This window comes from Schistocerca americana, chromosome 5 (assembly GCF_021461395.2).
Source record: "Schistocerca americana isolate TAMUIC-IGC-003095 chromosome 5, iqSchAmer2.1, whole genome shotgun sequence".
NCBI lineage: Eukaryota > Metazoa > Arthropoda > Insecta > Orthoptera > Acrididae > Schistocerca > Schistocerca americana.
Window position 1 is genome coordinate 654143030 of NC_060123.1, and position 18647 is coordinate 654161676.

General features: G+C 44.6%; 1 protein-coding gene across 3 annotated transcripts in view; it reads right to left on the reverse strand.

Moving 5' to 3' along the window:
• The window catches only part of LOC124615722 (WW domain-containing oxidoreductase), a 138683-nt gene that overhangs the window by 13433 nt on the left and 106603 nt on the right, over positions 1-18647 (reverse strand). The window lies entirely within an intron of this gene.

Here is an 18647-nt window from a genome sequence, read left to right on the forward strand (position 1 = left end):
AGGATTAGGATCATTTTTCTTCGTGGCAAAGTGATATTTCCAGCAGAGAGTACGGGTGTAGGACAGTAAATCTTTGACAAGGGCTGTCTGGTTGAATCTGGGAGTGGGGCTGAAGGTGAGGCCTTTGGATAGGACAGAGGTTTCGGATTGGGAGAGAGGTTTGGAGGAAAGGTTAACTACAGAATTAGGGTGTTGTGGTTCCAGATTGTGTTGATTGGAATTTTGAGGTTTTGGGGGGAGTGCAGCTGGAAGTGGGAGATTGAGTAGATGGGAGAGACTGGGTCCATGTGCAATGAGAGGAGATTGAGGTTTGCTGGAAAGGTTGTGAAGGGTGAGTGAGTTGCCTTTCCGGAGGTGGGAAACCAGGAGATTGTATAGTTTTTTGAGGTGGAGGTGGCATGCTGTTCTAATTTGCATTTGGCTTGTAGGAGGATGCTCTGAACAGCCGGTGTGGATGTGGGAGAGGAAAGATTGAGGACTTTTATTAAGGAGTTGACGGGTTCCTCAACTCCTTTGGTTCCATCAGATTCACCTGGTCTTACTCCAAATCCCAAGCCACTTTCCTTGACGTTGACCTCCACCTGTCCAATGGCCAGCTTCACACGTCCGTCCACATCAAACCCACCAACAAGCAACAGTACCTCCATTATGACAGCTGCGACCCATTCCACATCAAACGGTCCCTTCCCTACAGCCTAGGTCGTCGTGGCAAACGAATCTGCTCCAGTCCGGAATCCCTGAACCATTACACCAACAACCTGAAAACAGCTTTCGCATCCCGCAACTACCCTCCCGACATGGTACAGAATTAAATAACCAGAGCCACTTCCTCATCCCCTCAAACCCAGAACCTTCCCCAGAAGAACCCCAAAAGTGCCCCACTTGTGACAGGATACTTTCCGGGACTGGATCAGACTCTGAATGTGGCTCTCCAGCATGGATACGACTTCCTCAAATCCTGCCCTGAAATGAGATCCATCCTTCATGAAATCCTCCCCACTCCACCAAGAGTGTCTTTCTGCCGTCCACCTAACCTCCATAACTTCTTAGTTCATGCCTATGAAATCCCCAAACCACGTTCCCTACCCTCTGGCTCCTTCCCTTGTAACCGCCCCCAGTGTAAAACCTGTCCCATGCACCCTCCCACCACCACCTATTCCAGTCCTGTAACCCGGAAGGTGTACACGATCAAAGGCGGAGCCATGTGTGAAAGCACACACATGATTTACCAACTGACCTGCCTACACTGCGAAGCTTTCTATGTGGGAATGACCAGCAACAAACTGTCCATTCACATGAATGGACACAGGCAGACAGTGTTTGTTGGTAATGTGGATCACTCTGTGGCTAAAGATGCCTTGGTGCACGGCCAGCACATCTTGGCACAGTGTTACACCGTCCGGGTTATCTGGATACTTCCCACTAACACCAACCTGTCAGAACTCCGGAGATGGGAACTTGCCCTTCAGTATATCCTCTCTTCTCGTTATCTGCCAGGCCTAAAACCCACATCCTTTCGTCTTTCCCTCTCCTTCCCTCTTTCCTGATGAAGCAACCGTTGGAAGGGAAGGAGAGGGAAAGACGAAAGGATGTGGGTTTTGATGGAGAGGGTAAGGAGTAATTCCAATCCCGGGAGCGGAAAGACTTACCTTAGGGAGAAAAAGGACAGGTATACACTCGCACACACACACACACACACACACACACATATCCATCTGCACGGGCAGACACAAGCAGACATTTGTAAAGGCAAAGAGTTGCTTGTTTTCATGGGAGAAAGGCAGGGTGGTAATGGGCAGAGCTCGAAACCTCCGCGAACAAGCAGCTGAAGGCATTTGAGACATCCTCAGAATCCACAAGGACTTCATTCGTTACAGTCAGGCCAGAAATTGGGGAATGAACCTCGGTGCCAGATAGCCGGCGCAGGCCACCCCACACAACCGAAGGAGGAGTGTAACTTTTGAATGGGCTGGTGAAAACCACCCAGCAAGCCCTTTTTCCTTTCTTTGATAACACAATGACATTGTGCAAGGAGTCGTTTGTAACTGATACAGTTCATCACTGTAGGGTGGCGTTGGAAGGTGCGTAAAGCACGTTACCGAGCACGAATAGCGTCGCTGTATGCTGTAGTCCACGAGGGGACTGGGACTCGACGTGGAGAAGAGGAAGTAGGAGGGATGGAATATTCAGCAGCTGGGAGAATAACATCCATGAGGTATGCGACATGACTATCGCAGCTGGAGAAATTTTGATCATGGAAGGTCGCCAGGGAGGTGAAAAGCACCCAGTCGGCTTTGGAGATTTTCCAGCTAGTGGAACGTGGAGAAGGGGTGTGATGCAGGAGATGGATTAGGCAGGGGAAATGGTCGCTCGAGTATGTGTCAGACAGAGCATACCACTCGGACCAACGTGCAAGTTGGATAGTGGATATTGAGAGGTCCAAGTGGGAATAGGTATGTGTTAAGTCCGAAAGGAAGGTAGGTGCACCAGTATTTAAGCAGACTAGATTGAGTTGGTTGAAAAGGTCTGCCAAGAGGAAGCCTCTCGGGCAGGATTGTGGACATCCCCAAAGGAGATGGTGGGCATTAAAGTCTCCAATCAACAAAAATGGTGTAGGAAGCTGATCAATCAGTTGTATCATGTCTGCCGTAGTAAAGGCAGACGACGATGGAGTGTAAACAGTACAAATGGAAAATGTGAAAGTGGGGAGAGTAATTTGGACGGCAACTGCCTGCAGATCTGTGTGCAATGTGATTGGATCGTAGTAGACATCATCCCGAACCAGCAACATGACCCCTCCATCATGAGCTGGAATACCTGCCACAGGGGGTAGGTCAAAACGCACGGGGGTATAGTGTGCCAGGTCAACACGATCGCAGGGGCGTAACTTCGTTTCTTGGAGACCTACGACAAGCGGGCAGTGCATTCGAAGGAGCAATTTTAATTCCTCTTGGTTGGACCGAATGCCACGAATATTCCGTTGAAGTAGTGCCATTATGAAAACGAAAAGAAAAGAAGAAACAAGAAAGGGTCACCTTGATGGCTGCTGAGGGCCTGGCTTCGAAGGAGCACTGCTGCTGCAATCGATAGGTGGTGAGTCATGGTCCATCAACTCAACAGTTGTGTCTGCCACCTTCCTGAGCTTGTCAGGAGGGCAGCTTCCTCTGCCGGTGAAAGGCCAGGTGATTGGTTACCAGCAGTGCAGCCTGGCGAAACTGAAGATGGCCGGGAACGGCAACCGCTGGGTGGTGCAGGAGAAGAAACAGAACACTTTTTGCTATGAGCCTTCTTTGAAGAATTACGTTTTGCCGAAAGAACAGTTGATGGCTATGAAGTTTGTGTACGCAAGAAATCTTCGCATGCTGTTTTTTTTTTTTTTTGAAGGTCCGAGCATCTGATTTAGAGGTCCTAATCTTAGCAGTAGCAGATGATGATGTTTGAGCCTTAGGGTTGGTGGGAGGAAGAGGAGACATTGATCGGGCAATCGTAGCACTGGCCGCCGATCTGACGACCGAATAGCTAAATGTTAGATCGCATGTCTGTGTAGCTACCTCCCTGGTAGGCCGAGGAGAGGTGAGAACGGTACTGTATTTACCCGCCAGAAGCACAGTGGGCTTTCTGCTATTGAATAACTTGCGAGCAGTTGAGGTCGACACCTTCTCTTTCACTCAAATTTATTGTATACTTTTCTCATCTTTGTAGACGGGGCACTCCCGAGAGGAGACAGCATGGTCACCCATACAGTTAATGCAATGAGGGGACGGGGGTGGACAGTCACCCTCATGGGCGTCCCTACCACAGGTAACGCATTTAGCCGCACTTGAACAAGACGTGTATGGTTAAACCGCTGACATTGGTAACACCTTGTAGGGCTGGGTACATATGGCTGAACAGAAATGATCTCTCATAACCTGCTTTAATTTGTGAAGGCAGTTGCACATTGTCGAATGTCAGGAATATGGTTTGGGTCGATATGAGGTCCTTGTTTTCGACCCTTTTCACGACCTGATGGATGGCCGTCACTCCCTGATCAGAGAGGAAGGGCAGAACTCCTCATCAGTTAGTCCGTCGAGTGACCTGGTATACACCACGCCACATGACGAATTCAAGGTACTGCCGGCCTCCACCCGTACAGGAAACGTAAGAGAGGGGCTCGAAGTAATTTTTGGGCCTGGAAGGTACCATTGTGCAACCGAGTACAAGATTTCACAAGTCCTGCAATCGCATCTACACCCTTTTGAATGACGAAAGAGTTGACTGTTAAGAAATCGTGACCGTCAGATCTTGTGACAACAAGAAACTTTGGTTCTGGTGGTAGAATTTTCGGAACAGGAGTTTCATCTAGCTTTCTTTTTTGGGAAGAAGACAGTGAAGAAGAAGAAGAAGAAGAAGAAGAAGAAGAGAAATCCATTGCAGATGAATCCCCCATGATTGCCAGTGTCTCTGATGGCGCGCACCTTCCTTGTGGGGGCCCTCTCAGAGGGCACTCCCGCCTTAGGTGATTGTTCACACCTCAGGTCACACCTCCTGAGAAACGGACGGAGGGACCAATCAGCACATTCGGAAGGTAACAGCTCAGGCAATCACCCCTCCCTGGGCCTGGTCTTTACCAGGTGGTAAGTGCAAGCTTTACTTGTCTACCCAGGGCGGGGAATTACGTTACCCCGTCACCAGCTACACGTGCGAATGCGTGGGTTGGCCTTCAGACACGCACGGGCAGGAAAGAAGAGAGGAAAGGGATAGAGGGATAGAAGAAAGAAACTCAAACGCCGAAGCAGAGAATAAGACACAGAAAAGAAGACAAGGAGAATAGGGCAAGGACAATGAGGCAGAGATAGAGGGAAGGGCATGAAAGCAAGGAGAAGAGTACACACAGGGAAAGACCAATAGAGGAAGAAAGCGTGAGGATGGAGAAAAACAAAGGAAACAGGATCTTGGAGTTTTCAAACGCCTGTCTCCGGTCAAAGGCTTGATACATTACTCCCAAGAAGAGGGAGTGTGAAGGGGAGGTAACAGGGGGGGGGGGGAGGATTGGGGATGAGGAGGGATGGGGAAGGGGGGTAGGGCAGCCCAGAAAGGAAGGGGAACTGCACTAGCTTGGGGCCCCGTGCTCACCACGCACATATCCACAAAAGAGTTGCGGACCCCCTGAGGGGAAGGGGGGGGGGGGGGGGGGGCTGATGGGCTGATAGCTATCCACATCAAGCGGGTTTTTACCGGGTTTGAGTACTGGAATGATGGTGGTCTCCCACCATTGCGAGGGAAAGATGCCATCTCACCAGAGCCGGATGAAGATGACGAGAAGATGTCATTTGTAGTCTGATGAGAGATGTTTAATCATCTGGCTGTGGATGCGATCAGGCCCAGGAGCTGTGTCAGGGCAATGTGCTTCCACTCTGTAAATGGGGCGTTATAGGATTCATTGCAGCATGTAGTGAATGAGAGGACGTTCCCTTCCAGCTGCCGTTTGAGTGTGCAAAAGGTTGGGGGTTAATTCTCCGATGCAGAGGCTCGAGAAAGTGCTCAGCAATTGTGTTTGCCATTTATGGTAACACCGGGGACAGCTGTTGGGACCTGGTACCTGAAAAGACGTTGGATCTTTGCCCCGACTTGCGAAGGTGACGTGTGGCACCCAATGGTGGAGACATATCTCTCCCAACACTCCTTCTTCCATTGTTTGATAAGGTAGCGAACACAGGCACGGAGCTGTTTTAAAGGCTATGAGGTGCTCCAGAGAAGGGTGCCGTTTATGCCGCTGTAGAGCTCACTGACGCTCCTTAATTGCTTCATCAACTTCCGGCTACCACCAAGGGACGGCCTTACGCCTCGGGCACCCTAAAGAGTGAGGGATCGCATTTTCTGCAGCAGGAACAATTGTGCTAGTTTCCTGCTCACCCATGACATCGATGTTACTGTGTGGGGGAGATTCAGCGGTGACAGCAGAGGTGAAAGTTCCCCAGTCTGCCTTGTTCAAAGCCCATCTGGGCAGGCGTCCGTGCGCCTGATGCTGGGGCAGTGACAGGAAGATGGGGAAGTGGTCACTACCACATGTGCTCTCCAGTGGATGGATGGGTGAAGTCCTGGGCTGCAAATTGATAAATCATGGGTGAGTAACTACCATGAGGCACACTGAAATGTGTGGCAGCCCCAGTATTTTAAGAGGCAGAGGTCGAACTGCGACAGTAAAGTTTCGACATATCTGCCTTGGCCAGTAAGCATGGTACCCCCCCCCCCCCCCCCCCCAAGGTGTTATGGGCATTAAAATCTCCCAGAAGTATGAAAGATTTAAGCAGTTGATCAATCAGTGCAGCTAATAAATTCAGGGGTACTGCAGCATCTGGAGGAAGATATACATTGCAGAAAGTTATTTCCTGCGCCATGCCTATTTTGACAGCCACAGCTTCAAGAGGGGTTTGAAGGGGCACATGCTCACTACAGACCGAGTTTAGAACATAAACACAAACTCCACCTGACACTTGACTATAGTCGCTACAGTTCCTGTAATATCTCTTATAGCCGCGGGGGGCAGCGGTCTGCATTTCTGGGAACCAGGTTTCCTGGAGGGCAATGCAGATAGCAGGTGTAAAGCTTAACAGTTGCCGTAGCTCAGCCAGGCGGTGGAAGAAACCACCGCAATTCCACTGGAGGATGACATTGTGAGACTGGGAAGGCATGGAACATTCAATGAGGCAGTTTACGCCTCAGAGTCACCTGCTGCCACCAATTTATTGCCTGAGCTGTCTATATCCATCGTGTCTGATAGTCTGGTAAGATCTAGGTCCTCAGCGGACGCCAAAATCTCCACCTTATCCTCAGCCGCAGAGCTTGTAGGTAGCGGTGGTGTGGGTGCCACCGCATTTTCCTTGGTCTTAGGGGTTTTCTTCGTGCATTTCTCTTACTGCTCCTTGGGTTTCCCCGTCTGGGAGGACTTCACTGGCTCAGTCTCCAGAACTGAGGATGAGCATGATACCCTACGACCAGCTGCTTTTGGGTTCTTTAGTTACTGGTGGGTGTCGTCTTTCCCACTAGAAGAAACCTGGGAAGGGAGTGACCCAAGGGACCCCTTCCTAGCGAGAGAAGCTGAAGAAGACTTACGCTTCTCCGGCTTAGAAGTGGGGACGGACGTCCCTGATGGTTGGGGAGGGGGGTGGTGTTGCTCCCAAAGTAGGTGGTGCAGGAGCAACAGGGAGGGAAATGCCCCCCACCATTAAGAGGGCAGGTGTAGTCTACCGGCTCTGAGAAGTGACCTGGATTGGCGGAACTGATGGTGCCAGAACTTTTGCAGCAGTGGCATAAGACAATGTCATATGTACAGGATGCAGGCATTCAAATTTTCTCATAGCCTCAGTGTAGGTCAGTCTGTCCAGGGTCTTGTATTCCACGATTTTCCTTTCTTTCTGGAGAATTCTGCAGTCAGGCGAGCAACGCGAATGGTGGTCTCTGCAGTTGACACAGATGGGAGGCGGGGCGCATAGAGTATTGGGAAGTGATGGGCGTCCACAATCTCGGCATGTGATGCTGGAAGTACAGCGGGAAGACATATGGCTGAACTTCAGCACTTGAAGCACCACATCGAGGGGGGGGGGGGGGGATATACGGCTTTACATCACACCAGTAGACCATCACCTTTCTGATTATCTTTCGGACCCTGGTGGACATGCTGGACGAAATGTACACCTTGCCAGTCTATTTGGTGTGCAGCTCATCGTCAGACTGCAAAAGAAGGTCTCTGTGGAATATGATACCATGGACCAACTTTAAGCTCTTATGGGGCGTGATGGTTACAGAAACATTCCCCGCTTGTCACAAGTGAGTAACTCCCATGACTGGGCAGAGGATGCTGTTTTGATCAAGACTGACCCAGATCTCATCTTGGACACGTCCTACACCTCCCCGAACGTGTCCTCTAAATGCTCAACAAAAAACTGAGGCTTCATCGGCATGAAAGATTCCCCATCAGCTCTTGAACTTATAAGGTACCGAGGTGAATAAGATACGCTGCCATCCTTAGCCTGATGTTCCTCCCATGGTGTGGCCAGGGAGGGGAACGATTTGGGGTCAGCAGAGCAATCCCTGTGTGGTCAGGGGGCTACAACCAATGGGGTACATGGCGGCCCCACCACAACAGACTGGCTACAATGCTGGATATCAGGTGCAAAGAAGTCCATGGTCATCGTCAACACAGAAATCGACACTGCATCGTGCACGGTGGAAAACGCACCCAGGAAGGTGTACTCACCCAAGACATGGAGAATGGGCAGGACTGCAATGTGATGACGAGAAAGTGGGCTAACGATCTCAATGCACTATTGACATAATGCACCTTGTAAGGCGCCCTACCCCAATTGGCTTGTTCTTCGGGAAAATTTTGAAGAATGGAGGCCAAACCCTATAGGGGACCATCACATAAAGGCCAAAACGTGTGAAACTCCTTTTAGTTGCCTCGTATGACAAGCAGGAATACCTCGGGCCTATTCCAACCACTGGACCCACAGGGGGGCATGGCTCATTGAACAGACGCACACACAGCTATAGGTGTGTAGTTCTGATGATGGCCAGATGTAGAATTTCAGGACACATTTTATGACCTTCCTGTGTGGGAAACATCTCTTCTACACATATTGAGATACAATTCCACAAAAAACAATTGTGTGAAACCCAGCTTACTCTGTATTTCCACAAGACCTAGAAGTCAGCAGATACCGACACCCATGTTGATGTTGCATTTCAGAAGGCATCCGATACAGTTCCACACATTCACCTAATGAACAAAATACAAATATCATGCCAGATTTGTGATTAGATTGAAGATTTCTTAGAAAGCCGAACACAGCACGTCATTTTTAATGGAGAGAGATCTTCAGGAGTAAAAGTAATGTTAGGCGTACTCCAGGGGAGTATAATAAGAGAGACTGTATACAGAGAAATCGCAACAGTAGAAAATTGTAGTGAAATGCAGGAAGACGTTCAGAAGGTTGATATTTGATGTGGGGATTGGCAGATGACCCTCAATATGAACAAACATAACGTATTGCATATAAATAGGTGGGAAGATCCATTATTGGCTCGAATGGCTCTGAGCACTATGGGACTTAACATCTATGGTCATCAGTCCCCTAGAACTTAGAACTAACTAACCTAAGGACAGCACACAACACCCTGTCATCACGAGGCACAGAAAATGCCTGACCCCGCCGGGAATCGAACCCGGGAACCCGGGCATGGGAAGCGAGAATGCTACCACAGATCCATTATTGTATGGCTACATAATTGACAAACAATTTCTGGAAGCAGTTACATTTATTAAATATTTGGGAATCTGCATACAAAGTGATTTAAAGGAAATAACCACATAAAGCAAAACCACAGTTAAGGTAGGTGCCAGAATGAGATTCATTGGAAGAATCCTTAGGAAGTGTACTCCATCCAGCATTAAACATCCTCGATTGACCAATATTTCCAATATTACTAGTCAGGGGTTCTCAACGAACTCCTGTGGCAGATGCTACAAGGGAAGAGTTATGCATCATGGTGTGCTTTACTGTTATAATTCCAAGACCATTATTGCTTCCTCCTACCTACATCTCAAGACAATGTCATAAGCTCACATGGCTGCTTACCAACAATCATTCTTCCCGCACACCATTTGCAACTGTGCAGGAAAATGAGTAAGTGACAGTGGAACTCAAAGTGTCTTTCACCACACTCTATAAGATGCTTGCAAAGTATATATGTAGATGAAAGCTCCACATCATAAACCATGGACATTGGCAAATTAGGATGATTTGTATACCTCAATAATACATATAGCAAAACCATTGGTGCAACTACAAGGGTACCTGTGGAGAGGCCAGTCTAACTTCTGGTTCCGGAAGATGAACAGCAGTATTTACAGTAGTTACACAGGCAAAAGTCTGGATGACTGGCTCATCTGGAATTGTAACATTAGCTAACATGGTATTGACATGTTGGTACTGCAAATGGCTGAAAACAGGTGGGAAATGACAGCTGTTATTTTTCCCAAGGGCATGCACTGCTGTATGATTAAATGATGATGGCATCCTATTGTGGAAAATAGTCCAGAGGTGAAGTAGCTGGGAAGGAACAACTCTACAGGATGTCATAAAAAAAAAAAAAAAAAAAAAAACCCCTATCATTTTAAGGATCAGAACATGGGATGTTAGCTCTTTTAATCATGCAAGTAGGCTAGATAAATTAAATAGGGAAATTGATAAGTTGAGGTTAGATATGGCAGCAACACATAAAGTCAGAAAGAACAGGACTTCTGGTCGGGTGAGTACAGGGTTACAAATACAATATCAAATATGGGTAATAAAGGAGTGGGTCTAATTATAAACAAGAAAATAGGAATGAGAGTAAACTTCTATGAACCATACAGTGAATGCATTATCATAGCCAAGACAGACACAAAGCCCATACCCACAACAACAGTATTAGCTTATACAGATGATGAAGAAATTGAAAGAATGTATTTTTACATAAAAGAATTTATTCAGATAGTTAAAGAAGATGAAAATTTAAATGTGGTGGGAACCTTAACTCAATAGTTGGAAAAGGAAGAGAAGGAAAAATAATAGAGAACACTGATTGGAAATCAGTGGGAAGAGGAAGCTGCCTGGTAGAATTTTCTACACAGGATAATTTAATCATCATTAATACCTTGTTTAAGTATCAGAAAAAAAGGTTGTATATGTGGAAGAGACCTAAAGAAAAAGGGAGAGTTCAAATAGATTATATAATGGTAAGCCAGAGATTTACAAACCGGATTTTAAATTGCAAAACATTTCCAGTGACAGATTGAGGACTCTGATTACAGTGTAGTGACTATGAACTGCAAATTAAAACTGAATAAATCAGTAAAAGTTAGGAAATTAAGGAGATGAGACCTGAATAAATTAAAAGAACCATGTGTTGTTGAAAGTTTCAGAGGGAGGATTAGGCAATGATTGACTGAAATAAAGGTAAGGAACACAACAGAGGGTGAATGGGTAGCCTTTATATATGAAATAGTGAATGCAGCAGGGGATCAAATAGACAAAACGACAAAGCCACATAAAAATACTTGGATAATGCATGAGATATCGAACATAACTGATGAAAAGAGAAAATATAAGAATGCAGGAAATGAAGCAGGCAAAAGAGAATACAGGCACCTAAAACTGAGAATTACAGGGAGTGCAAAATGGCACAGGAGGAATGTCTACAGAATAAATACATGAATGTATGAGGGTTGGAGCTTTAATAGTGGCAACTATTTATTTACAGCTCGTACAATATAGATATGTACAGTTGTAGGTTGTGTTCCAAAAATGAACAGCATAGTGGCAGAAGTGATGACGCTATCTGCAGGACCTGACCATCATTTTGCAGGACAGTGCTCAAGCACGTACAGTGCAAGCTGTTACTGATTTGTTTGACTGATGGGGCTGCTAAGTGCTATACGGCCTACTGCACTCCCCTGACTTAATCCCTAGTGAGTTCAACTCGATATCCAAACGGAAGGAAACACTTCACAGCATTCGCTTCAGAACTGCTACAAAGTTGTTGAGCAATAGACCGTGCCAGTCAAACTGTCAACACAACTGGAACTGCTGAGAGTATCCTATGACTTCCATATCATTGGCAATGAGCTATACACAATGGTGGTGACTACTTTGACAGTCAGTAAAACTTTGAAACACGTATCTATTTTGTACGAGCTGTAAATAAACAGAAGCCACTATTAAAGTTCCAACCCTCGTAGCAGCATGCATAACTAGGCAAGAGATAGGAAAATTAAAGAGACTTATGGAGAAACGAGAAGCAGCAGTTTGAATATCAAAGAAATAAGATGAAAAGATAGATGGAATAAACAGAAGCATTTGATAGGGCACTGAAAAACTTGAGTGGAAACAAGGCCCCTGGAATAGACAGCCACAAAAAAATTGTTCCACCTTGTGTGCAAGTTAAGGCAAAAGATCCTCATAGTTCAAGAAGAATGTAATAATTTCATTTCCAAAGAAGGCAGGTGCTAGGTGTGAATACTACCCAACTACCAGTTTAATAAATCATGCTTTCAAAACATTCACATGAATTATTTACAGAAGAAAGAAAAATCTGACAGAAACTAGACTCTGGGATCAGTTTGGGTTCTGGAGAAATGTAGCGACACGCAAGGCAATACTGACCCTACAACTTATCTTAGAAGATAGGTTAAAGAAACATAAGCCTGCATTTATAGCATTTGTAGATTTAGAGAAAGCTTTTGACAATGTTGACTTAAATGTCCTCTTTGAAATTCTTAAGGTAGCAGGCATAAAACAAAGGGAGTGAAAAGTTATCTCCAAATTGGGCAGAAACCAGATTGTAGTTCTCATCATTTATAGATGATAAGCAGTGCAAACAAGAATAGAGTAGCAACTTTTGAGATGTGGTGCTACAGAAGAAAGCTGAAGGTGAGATGAGTAGACTGAGTAACTAATAAGGAGGTACTCAACTGAATTGGGGACGAAATTTATGGCACAACTTGACTAAACGAAGGGATAGGACACAGGGAGAAAGAACAAATCATCAGTTTTGTAATGGATACAAGTTTGGGGATAAAAATTGTGGATGGAGACCAAGGAATGAACACAGTAAGCAATTTCAAATGGATTTCGGTTGCAGTAACTGTTCAGAGATGATGAAGCTTACACATAAGAGAGGTGCATCAAATCAGTCTGTGGACTGAAGCCAACGGTGACGAGGGCAACAACAACAACAACAACTACAACAACTACTACTACTACTATTTTGGGGGGGGGGGGGGGGAGGAGGGGGGGCTAGGACATTATTCTTGTTCCAGATTCTTGTCACAACAACTATCACTGCTGGAACTAGTTCCCTGAATCATCAAAATATTTCCTATTGCGTTTAATGTTTTTACAGCTTTTATTTCAATGTCAACAAGATTTGAATGAACGTCCAAGAAATTAAAAGCAAATCATGCATATGTAGGTCTTGATTTCGATTGCATACCACATGCTTCACATTTCACCTTTGAAAGATTGAGAATATTGAATGAGTTCTACACTACTGTGACACCCAGGAACCTGCACAGATGCTCTTAGAAGGCATGGGTGAAGGAAATTCAATGAATATTACTCCAGTTTGAAAGCCACTCCTACTCTGGGTTAAAGGAGTTGTTGGTTGGTTGGGTTGTTTTGGGGAAGGAGACCAGACAGCGAGGTCATCGGTCTCATTGGATTAGGGAAGGATGGGGAAGGAAGTCGGCCATGCCCTTTCGAAGGAACCATCCAGGCATTTGCCTGGAGCGATTTAGGGAAATCACGGAAAACCTAAATCAGGATGGCCGGACACGGGATTGAACCGTCGCCCTCCCGAATGCGAGTGTTTGAGTTACTTGGGTGTCAAAAGTTATTGGGGTCAGACTTGTAAATTATAATAGACTAGAGGAAAAAGAGGGGGGGCAGGGTTATGCACAGGGTACACATGTCAATTTATCAAAGTTCCTAACCACGTACCTACTGCCACATGTCCTATCCAAACTACTACTATTTCTGTTCATAGCTTCACATTGAAATAATAAAATATTTTGGAATGATGTTAAAACCATTTCAATGAACACCTGATTTCTTGTTCTTTACACACAAGTGTCTTAATCACACTTATTCTATGGTCACACTCAGTCACTTTACACAATTCAATTTCTATTGCTATTCGATTCTTTGTAGTCACCTTTAAATTCAAATGCTTTTGCCAATCACCAAATTAAACCCATTCTTCAAATTACACAATTTTATACGCAATATCATGCACCACTCACCCTGCAACCCACTTGGCATGGTGACTAAAGCCACACTGATATATGTGCCAAGGATTGGTAGGTGCCAAACTGCACCCTGCCTGTAGTATGGGGCTTCCCCACATCACCTATGTCACTTCACCAGAGCAAATATGAGTAAGGGCGGATTCAACCTGTCAGGTTCAGAATTGATATCTGCATCCTTATGAGCTTTCTCCTCCACTGTTAACACATACCAATACTGTAGCAGGAACTGGTAACTATTGTTGTTTATGGATATTAAATGGGTTACAAATTCAGTGTGTTCAAGCTCTGTTAACACTACACATTTCTCCAGCTGCCCGATGGCCAACAGTTACTTTTTTAAATTTTTGTAGAATGTCTTTATCAGATAAACTTTTAACAGCACATTCATTTTGTTGTATTTTGCAAGACATTTCACAGGAGGTATCAATGAGTCTGATGAGATCAATCTCTCATTAGACTAAGCAAACACAAATAGTTTAAAACTTCAGAATAATTAATTATTAATGCAGTTTTTAAGAGCTACTTCACTCTGCTAGTTAACTCGAGTTATTTCACAGCCTGCAGGTTTTACTTCAGGATGGGAACTACAGAACACTGCAGATGTATGAATGAACAAACGAATAGCAGGATGTGTTTACTTCTGCAGGACATGGCATAAAATTCTGAAAGAGTAGCAGTGTGTGTGTGTGTGTGTGTGTGTGTGTGTGCGCGCTCGCATGCACATGCGTGTGCGCGCGTGACAGAAGGAGTGAATCTGTCCTGCTTGTAGATGATACAAGAATAAGAATAAAAAATAATACCAAACTTCCTAGTGAAAGGGCAGCTAATGAAATCTCTGCAGCATAGTGTGCACCGATTTGACTCTTCCTGGCAGATTAAAACTGTGTACCAGTTGATGACTTGAAGCTGGGGCCTACGGCATTCACAGGCAAGTGCTCCACCTATTGAGCACCCAAGCACAACTCATGATCTGACGAGGTACTGGTGGTAGTAAAGCTGTGAGGACGGGTTGAGAGTCATGCTTGGATAGCTCAGTCGGTAGAGCACCTGACTGCAAAAAGCAAGGTCCTAGGTTTGACTCCTCATCCAGCACACAGTTTCAATATCCTAGGAAGTTAAATATCAACAAATGGTTAAAGTCAATGGTTGTTGTTGTTGTTGTTGTTGTTGTCTTCAGTCTTGAGACTGGTTTGATGCAGCTTTCCATGCTAATCTATCCTGTGCAAGCTCCTTCATCTCCCAGTACCTACTGCAACCTACATCCTTCTGAATCTGCTTAGTGTATTCATCCCTTGGTCTCCCTCTACGATTTTTCCCCTCCACACTGCCCTCCAATACTAAATTTGTGATCCCTTGATGCCTCAGGACATGTCCTACCAACCGATCCCTTCTTCTAGTCAAGTTGTGCCACAAATTTGTCTTCGCCCCAATTCTATTCAGTACCTCCTCATTAGTTACGTGATCTACCCACCTAATCTTCAACATTCTTCTGTAGCACCACATTTTGAAAGCTTCTATTCTCTTCTTGTCCAAACTATTTATTGTCCATGTTTCACTTCTATACATGGCTACACTCCATACAAACACTTTCAGAAACGACTTCCTGACACTTAAATCTATACTCGATGTTAACAAATTTCTCTTCTTCAGAAACGCTTTCCTTGCCATTGCCAGTCTACATTTTATATCCTCTCTACTTTGACCATCATCAGTTATTTTGCTCCCCAAATAGCAAAACTCCTTTACTACTTTAAGTGTCTCATTTCCTAATCTAATTCCCTCAGCATCACCCGACTTAATTCGACTACATTCCATTATCCTCGTTTTGCTTTTGTTGATGTTCATCTTATACCCTCCTTTCAAGACACTGTCAATTCCGTTCAACTGCTCTTCCAAGTCCTTTGCTGTCTCTGACAGAATTACAATGTCATCGGCGAACCTCAAATTTTTTATTTCTTCTCCATGGATTTTAATACCTACTCCAAACTTTTCTTTTGTTTCCTTTACTGCTTGCTCAATATACAGATTGAATAACATCGGGGAGAGGCTACAACCCTGTCTCTCTCCCTTCCCAACCACTGCTTCCCTTTCATGCCCCTCGACTCTTATAACTGCTATCTGGTTTCCGTACAAATTGTAAATAGTCTTTCGCTCCCTGTATTTTACCCCTGCCACCTTTAGAATTTGAAAGAGAGTATTCCAGTCAACACTGTCAAAAGCTTTCTCTAAGTCTACAAATGCTAGAAACGTAAGTTTGCCTTTTCTTAATCTTTCTTCTAAGATAAGTCGTAAGGTTAGTATTGCCTCGCGTGTTCCAACATTTCTACGGAATCCAAACTGATCTTCCCCGAGGTCGGCTTCTATCAGTTTTTCCATTCGTCTGTAAAGAATTCGCGTTAGTATTTTGCAGCTGTGACTTATTACACTGATAGTTCGGTAATTTTCACATCTGTCAACATCTGCTTTCTTTGGGATTGGAATTATTATATTCTTCTTGAAGTCTGAGGGTATTTCGCCTGTCTCGTACATCTTGCTCACCAGATGGTAGAGTTTTGTCAGGACTGGCTCTCCCAAGGCCGTCAGTAGTTCTAATGGAATGTTGTCTACTCCGGGGGCTTTGTTTCGACTCAGGTCTTTCAGTGCTCTGTCAAACTCTTCACGCAGTATCTTATCTCCCATTTCATCTTCATCTACATCCTCTTCCATTTCCATAATATTGTCCTCAAGTACATCGCCATTGTATAGGCCCTCTATATACTCCTTCCACCTTTCTGCTTTCCCCTCTTTGCTTAGAACTGGGTTTCCACCTGAGCTCTTGATATTCATACAAGTGGCGCTCTTTTCTCCAGTGAGATAAGCCTCTACATCCTTACATTTGTCCTCTAGCCATGCCTGTTTAGCCATTTTGCACTTCCTGTCGATCTCATTTTTGAGACATTTGTATTCCTTTTTGCCTGCTTCATTTACTGCATTTTTATATTTTCTCCTTTCATCAATTAAATTCAATATTTCTTCTGTTACCCAAGGATTTCTACTAGCCCTCGTCTTTTTACCTACATGATCTGCTGCCTTCACTACTTCATCCCTCAGAGCTACCCATTCGTCTTCTACTGTATTTGTTTCCCCCATTCCTGTCAATTGTTCCCTTATGCTCTCCCTGAAACTCTGTACAACCTCTGGTTCTTTCAGTTTATCCACGTCCCATCTCCTTAAATTCCCAACTTTTTGCAATTTCTTCAGTTCTCTGATCTACAGTTCATAACCAATAGATTGTGGTCAGAGTCCTGCCCCTGGCAATGTCCTACAATTTAAAACCTGGTTCCTAAATCTCTGTCTTACCATTATGTAATGTATCTGATACCTTTTAGTATCTCCAGGATTCTTCCATGTATACAACCTTCTTTTATGATTCTTGAACCAAGTGTTAGCTATGATTAAGTTATGCTCTGTGCAAAATTCTACCAGGCGGCGTCCTCTTTCATTTCTTATCCCCAATCCATGTTCATCTACTATGTTTCCTTCTCTCCCTTTTCCTACTCTCGAATTCCAGTCACCCATGACTATAAAATTTTCGTCTCCTTTCACTACCTCAATAATTTCTTTTATCTCATCATACATTTCTTCAATTTCTTCGTCATCTGCAGAGCTAGTTGGCACATAAACTTGTACTACTGTAGTAGGCATGAGCTTCGTGTCTATCTTGGCCACTATAATACGTTCACTATGCGGTTTGCAGTAGCTTACCCGCACTCCTATTTTTTTATTCATTATTAAACCTACTCCTGCATTACCCCTATTTGATTTTGTATTTATAACCCTGTATTCAGCTGACCAGAAGTCTTGTTCCTCCTGCCACTGAACTTTGCTAATTCCCACTATATCTAACTTTAACCTATCCATTTCCCTTTTTAAATTTTCTAACCTACCTGCCCGATTAAGGGATCTGACATTCCACGCTCCGATCCGTAGAATGCCAGTTTTCTTTTTGCTGATAACGACGTCCTCCTGAGTAGTCCCTGCCCAGAGATCCAAATGGGGGACTATTTTACCTCCGGAATATTTTACCCAAGAGGACACCATCATCATTTAACCATACAGTAAAGCTGCAGGCCCTTGGGAAAAATTACAGCTGTAGTTTCCCCTTGTTTTCAGCCGTTCGCAGTACCACAACAGCAAGGCCATTTTGGTTAGTGTTACAAGGCCAGATCAGTCAATCATCCAGACTGTTGCCCCTGGAACTACTGAAAAGGCTGCTGCCCCTCTTCAGGAACCACACGTTTGTCTGGCCTCTCAACAGATACCCCTCCGTTGTGGTTGCACCTACGGTACGGCTATCTGTATCGTTGTGGCATGCAAGCCTCCCCACCAATGGCACGGTCCATGGTTCATGGGGGGAGAAAGTCAATGGAATTATCATTAAATGTCAACAAGACTCTGTACAGACAGGTTAGAAATTCTCATAGTCATAAGCTATAAAAATGGAATTTTCAAACAATGAAGTACAAGAAGTAGAAAGGGATGAATTTTTGGGACTGTAGATAGATCACAGTCTCAACTGGATAAACACATACTAGAATTAATGAAGCATGTTAGTTCAGCTACATTTGCAGTACACATGATAATGCCATAGGTGATTTAAAAATGAAGAATATTGTTTATTCTCAATATTTCTTTTCATTAATGAGTTAGACAATCATTTTTTGGGGAGAACTACACTTACAGGGACAGATTTTCAGAATACAGAAGCATGTTAAATCAATTATATCTTATCTTCATTCTACAGCATCCTCTAGATCTCTCATTCAACGCAAGGAAA